The following is a 7,266-nucleotide window of genomic DNA, read 5'->3' as shown; positions in this document are numbered from 1 at the left end:
AAACTGCGGTTGCCAGTGGACCTGATAACAGGACGCCCACCTCATGAAGAGTTGCCTGAAAATGTGCTAGAGTTCGTGAAAGTGTTATCCAAAAGGATGGATGATATTCATCATCAAATACGTTCGGACTTAAAAACGTCTGCTGATTCCATGAAGCTATGTTATGATAAAAAATCTACTGAAGTCAGATTTGTACCAGGAGACAAGGTGTGGTTGTATAATCCTAGGAAGACCAAAGGGAAGTCTCCTAAGTTGTCTTCTCCATGGGAAGGCCCTTATAACATAGTGGACCGTCTCTCAGACGTGACTTTCCGAATAAAATGTGGTCGGCGAGGTAAGCCAAAAGTGGTGCATGCCAACAGGCTTTGGCATTATCATGGTCCAGGACATTTCAGTCAGAATGAAGTGAACAACGGAACAAACGACGCTGCTGAAGACGTGTCACCTGAAAAAGCCACTGTCGAAGAAGAAACTGTACCCGGTTTTTAGAAGGAAAATAGTGAAGCCGTTAATTAAGTTACTACCACTGATGTGACTGCTACCGATAATGGGACATTTCCTGATGGAGCAGATGAACCCCACGTGAAGCAGAAGCCAATGAGACAGACCAGTACGGAAGAAGATACGTCCTGTAAAATTAAGACTTTGTTGTATTTTAATTTTGTTTTTGTAAATTCTGTACTTTTAATCAAGTTATTGTTAATTAGTTATTGGTTTAATGTAAGTGGCTATTGTTCGGGACGAACAATGCTAAGAAAGGGGCAGTGTTACGACAGCGGAAGTCACGCGACGCTGGGAACATGCATGCTGGAGTTTCTGGAAGGATCCTGAATTATTGGGGAGGCCCGAGTTTGTTCGAGGCGCCCTCTTTTTTAGCATATAAGTCTGGCGAGAAAAAGCAGCGCGATTGAAGAGATAGATATAAATAGATAATTGAGTCAAACAAGCAGTAGGCACCGTAAGTAAGTTGTGTGATTCACTGTCATTTATAGGGTGTGCTATAAAGGTTGTTAAGTTTAAAGTGACTGTGTAAATTCTGTGTATTACAAAGTTGTATCGAGAAAGTATAAACTAGCTTTAATTAAGAAAGGACTTGTATCGCAGTAGTTCCTCGGAAAGAATTTTTACAGGAAATTAACAAACGAGCAGATACGTAACTATATTTTGTCAGTTGTACTTCTATGGTTCATCGGTGATAAACAGGTTCCGACATATTGGTTATATACATTACTTGATTTTCTGCTTCTGATACTCTCACGGTCAAACTATGTGGCTACAATCTGTGTTCAATGACAACAAATTAATCGAATATATTCTGTATATTTTATCAATGCGAGTAAGAAGTCCATGAATTGCTTTACTTCCACGATCATGGGTTTTTATACTAAGATTCATGTTTTAATTTACAATAAATCTGTTGACTAGATTAAGATATAAAGCAGTTCTTAATTAGCACCCGCAGTGCTAATAATTAAAAAACTGTATCCCCAGAAAGACAGTATTTTAATAAAAGTGATAAGAAACATAAACGTATTTTCCAACTATCATAAACTGAGTACTAAAAGGTTTGTTTGTTATGAATTTCGGGCAAAGCTGGACGAGGGCTATCTGCGCTAGCCGTCCATAATTTAGCAGTGAAAGACTTAGAAGGGTACTAAAAGGGACCTGACAATAACTAATTTTTACATATAATATTAATCGATAAAAAACTAAGACACTGAACACTAAAGATTAATCGAAATTTACAAGAACAAAGCTTCACATCCTCTAGAAATTGCTTCTTTCATCGTGTTCCTTCTGGTGTCCGTATTCTTATTCCGCAGTTTTCATTGAATCAAGTTTCTGCGTAAAACTGCAAGATCAGTCTTAGACCGCAAATATTGACAAACATTTCATAGACCCTCCACCCACCATGGTCGTCGGTTTCTGTATACAGACAAACGATTACACTTTATATTCGACGTTAGCTTCTACATTTAGAATTTCTGTTTAAGAATGGTCTTAGAAGTTCACTTTTAAGACTGTTTAAACAGACGAAAAGCCCAAGAGTCTATTAGATCTGTACTGGGGCATTTTATAAATATGCTGTCGTAAGGGATTTGCCTGACTCAAGTTTCGTCAGCCATCTTGCTTATGAGGACAGCTGTTGGTATTTCGAGGTGTAACTAGAAGTTTGTGAAAATTTGTGCATTTAAAATCATTCTTGTTAAAGACACCAGGAAACATGTTGTTAGTGTTGTTTGTTATTAAGCACAGAGCTATACAAAGGGCTATCTGTGCTCTGTCCACCACGGTTATCGAAACCCGGTTTCTAGCGTTGTAAGTCCGCTGATATACTGCTGTGCCACTGAGAGGCCCAGGAGAAATGTCCGGCTTACATCATGCCATGGAGTGTGGTTTCGGAACTATTTCTACAGGTTCTGCTATGAAAGATTTTCTTTCTCCATGGAGAACACACTACACATAGCTTCATTAATATGACAACCACCTGAAAATTACAGATTACTGTTCATACCAAAGATCACTTCATGACATATCAAAACCAGCTGAAGACTGTAGCTAAGTTCCAGCAACTCGTATCATGACATTTTTAACCAGTTAAAGATTGTAGCCATGTTCCAATAACTAATATCATGTCATTTCTGTACCAGCTGAAGAAAGTAGCCAAGTTCCAATATCTCACATTATAACATTTCTTAACCACCTGAAAAATGTAGGTAGGTTCCAATAACTCGCATCATGCTAATTCTTAACCAGCTGTAGAATGTAGCAAAGTTCCAATATTTCATATCATGCAATTCTTAACCAGATAAAGAATCTAGTCAACTTCCAATATCTTTCATCGTAACATTTTTTGACCAGCTGAAGATTGAAGCTAAGTTTCAATATTTCACATCATGACATTTCTGAACCAGTTAAAGATTGTAGTGAAATTCGAATAACTCATGTGATGCCATTTCTTAACAAGCTGAAGAATATTATCAAGTTCCAATAACTCAGATCATGGCATTTTTTTTCGTTGTAGTCACGTGACTAAACTGTAAACATCAGTCAGGAAAACCTCTTTCAAGAGAGAGCATCCTGTTTCGATATGTTTTTGGTCACTATAAGGCTTATAACGCTACATGGAGATTTGTTATATTACAGGCATTAATACTTCAACTCTGAGTATCTTGGGGTTAAGTCTTGGGCGTCCCACGTTTTACAGTTAATATCAATGCCATCAATGAACAGTTTCCTGTACGTTGCAAACAGGTTTTATTTTAATGACTTTCAGATTTCCTATCCGTCATTGAATATGAGGTACATTAAGCAGCAACTCCAAACTGACTTTAATATATCTGAGTGGACTACTAAAAATAGTTTTAAATATGTAATCTAAGACTGTTTGTATAGATTTCTGCCACTAACGGGGATTGCACCCTGATCCCAACAAGCTCCATCTAGGTGGTGTATTTATTCTTATTGTGTACAAAGTTTTAGGACTATTCTTTGACATTAAGCTGACAGCTTAAAATTAAGCGTATAAGGATTCTGAACATCCCCTATTCCATCCCTTAAAGAGCAGGTAGTTGTTATGTGCTCAATATTTTTTGTGGTCTTATTCAATCTAAAATTGAAAATGTTTGACTCCGAGCATCATCAGGGGCTTTCTGCACCTCTTGATCTGATTCAGAGTTTTACGGAGTCCAATTAACCTCCATTTCGCCTCAGGTATCTACAAAAACATTCCACCTGATAATGAGTTTTCATGCTTCAATGGACTGTGTTTTGCACACAAATGGTCTGCTATCTCAAATTTTGGCCTTCATATCTAGGCAAAGTTGACTGAAATAGGTCTGACATTGCTTAATCTAATGATTATACATTCTGCCATAGCCTGTTACCATCTCCATGTGTGATCTTTCTTTAAATCACCTGAAGAAGTCAGTTTGTTTTTGTATGTTGTTAAACACAGAGCTACAAAATGTGATATCTATGCTGTGCCAGCTGCTGGTATCGAAATACGATTTTTAGTGTTACAAGCCCTCAGACTTACCACTGAGCCCTCAACAGGGATTGCACCCTGATCCCAACGAGCTCCATCTGGGCAGTATATTTATTCTTATGGTGGCGGAAACAAAGTTTTAGGACTTCTCTTTGACGTTAAGCTGACAGTAATGACTTGTTTTTTGTGAACACCTTTTTAAATATCTTTCTATACCAGTACTTACGAGTGTCTCAAAATCAGGTAATTCTGTGGGAATCACCATGGATTGCTGCAGTTCTTTAGTTTTTCACTGGGTCTCCTCTATAGATTTTGTGTTCACTGTTGAGTTGTATGTAATCTCACTTGTTCTGGATAATTTAGAACTTAAGCGTTAAACTAATTGTAATATCTATATTGCCTCATTTAGCTCTTTGGGGTTCCTAGAATCGCTTAATGCCAGCTTTCACCTGGTTGTCTTAAGTTCGGAAACGATTGGCTCATTTTCTGTATCATATTTTTTCTATCCAGTATTTCCGAGATTCCTGACCATGTCAATATGCGAGATAGATATTGAGCTTGGTATTGCTAACACAGTAACCAAATTGGCTATTATTGGTTACATAACACTGTCATGATATAAAAGACTGTTTAGTTTAGATATTATTGATTTGTTTATTTTTGTGAGTGAATATTTTATTATTGTTTAGTTTTTGTTATAAGAGTTAAATGCAGACGATTGTTGGAAGTTATGTTTATAAGTCATTGTTGTTGAGACTACCGAACGTCGCGTGCAATACATTGATTTCGAGAATATAGAGATTTTTAGAAGGCGGACAGACGATTAAGTGATAAACATAAATAGTGTGAGGCGAGCGGAAACAGCAGATGGACAATAGCAGAAGAGAGTAAAGTTACGGGTAAGGAAAAGTAAAAGGGATAGAATTTGTTAAACAACAACAACAACTAGAGAGAGAAGAACGGAAACAAAATAGACAAATTGAGAAAGAAAAAAAGGAAAGAGAAAAAATTAGAGAGAGAAAAGACTGGAAATAGAGAGAGAAAGAATAAGGCCACAAATTGAAAAAGAAGAAAAAGATAGAGGAGACTGGAAATAAAAAGAATATGATCACACATTGAGATTGCAAAACTCACTCACCCCAAGAAAGAAGGATTATGATAAATTACAAGTGGCTTTACTGAAATGATATGAACTTACTGGAGAAGGTTTTCGTCGGAAGTTGAGAGGAGTCCAACCAGACATTGGAGAGACTGTATTTCAGTTTGTGTCACGTCTGCGGCGATATTTCATCAGACAGACTGACATGGCCGTGTTTAAAATAGTTTTGAACGACTGGCAGACCTATTAGTACATTAACAGTTTATGACTACGTGTGCAACCAACATGTCACTGTTCCTAAAGGAGAGAGCACCAAAAAACATAGACGAGATGGTTAAGCTGGTAGAACAGTATATGGAAGTCCACGGAGGTAGTATAACTGGCAAGTCCAAGAATGTCCAGTTAAATTTGAAACCACTAATAGCTGACCAGAAGCAGGAGTTTACCAAAGGTGACAGGAGGTTAATAGACAGAAGGGAGAAGGGATGCTATGTTTGTTATAAAATGGGACACATTGCAAAGGAGTGTAACTCCGTTACCAGCAAACAACAGCAGAAACCTCAACATAAAGCAGCTGGAGCTATTTACAAAGACAGTGCTGGTAAGAAACAAGAAAAGAGTGACTGACACCATGGATGCTGGTGCAAGAAGAAAAAGTATCAAGACTACTTGTCAAATTCAATACAAATAAGCATGATTGATCAGTGCACGACCAATGGTCAGCTCAAGTTAGCAAATGGATCAACAGTGCCAACAGTGATGGGAGCATGTGACAAATATCAAGAGATGCAAACAAATCATAATATGCCAATATGTGAAGGCTATGTTGAAGACAAGAAAGTGACGGTTCTTAGAGACACTGGGTGCAGTATTGCAGCAGTGAGAACCAGTCTATTATCTGATGATCAGATGACAGGCAAGGTACGCCTGTGTATGCTAATTGATAGGACAGTGAGAAAAATTCCCATAGTAAAAATAAAGGTGGATACTCCATAATATCTAGGAGACCTTGAGGCTATGTGTATCAAGAAACCAATACACGACTTGGTGATAGGAAACATATCAAGTAGTAGAAATTTCGTGGAACTAAACAGAGAGAAGATTGAAGCATCTGCTGTCACCCCCAGAGCTCAAGAAAAGAAAAGCAAACAAGACATCGAGCCCCTACAAGTGTCAAAAGGCGACATCCCGAATTTAGGTTTGCAGGAACTGAAAGAAGCATAGAAGAAAGACCCTTCTCTGCAGAAACTTTGGGACAATGCCCGGGAGAAAGTCGAGCACAAAACAAAGGGGGAAAGATACTTATAGAATAGAGGACCGGAAGGTAGTTCTATTCCGAATCTATCAAAGCAGTTACACTAGGGAAGTTAAACAGAGCATAGTACCAATAGAATACCGGAGTGATGAAGTTGGCTCATGAATCAGTTGTGAGAGGACACCTAGGGGTAAAGAAAATGGCAGACAGAATCACCAGTAATTTCCATTGGACCAGAGTCATCAGAGACGTGAATAGATTCTGTAGGTCATGTGACATATGCCAAAGGACACTACCTAGAGGGGGAGATGGCACTCATAATAGAGCCATTCAGCATAATATCTGAGGACTTGATCGGGCCAATAGCACCTGTGTCTGACAAGGGCCACTGGTATGTGCTGACAGTAGTCGAATATGCGACGCATTATCCAGAAGCAATAGCACTGGCGAAGATAGAGACAGAAAGAATAGCAGAAGCCCTCCTGGATATATTTTGCAGAGTAGTCTTTCCGAGAGAAATCCTGAGTGACAGATGGACTCAGTTTACTTCAGAACTGATGCAGGAAAGGAAATGTGCAGACTCATCAGTACTCTGCAACTCTTTACCACCCCGTACAATCCTAAGAGAGTGAATGAAGTTTTTAAGAGCATGCTAAAGAAGATGCGCCAAGAGAGATCACATGACTGGGACAGGTACTTGAAGGAAGTATTATTCCCTTATCGAGAAGTCCCACAAACAAGTACAGGATTTTCACCCTTCGAGTTACTGTATAGAAGAACAGTATGAAGTCCTATGCAAATATTGAAATAGCTATGGACGTGAGAAAAAGAGTCAGAAGTAAGGAACACATAGAATCATAAGCCCAACAACAACATAGTATATATTTATACTATTAAGAAATATAAGTAAAAGCCTTTTATTTT

This window comes from Limulus polyphemus, unplaced genomic scaffold (genome assembly GCF_000517525.1).
Source record: "Limulus polyphemus unplaced genomic scaffold, Limulus_polyphemus-2.1.2 Scaffold487, whole genome shotgun sequence".
Classification (NCBI taxonomy): domain Eukaryota; kingdom Metazoa; phylum Arthropoda; class Merostomata; order Xiphosura; family Limulidae; genus Limulus; species Limulus polyphemus.
This window is presented reverse-complemented; position numbering follows the sequence as displayed.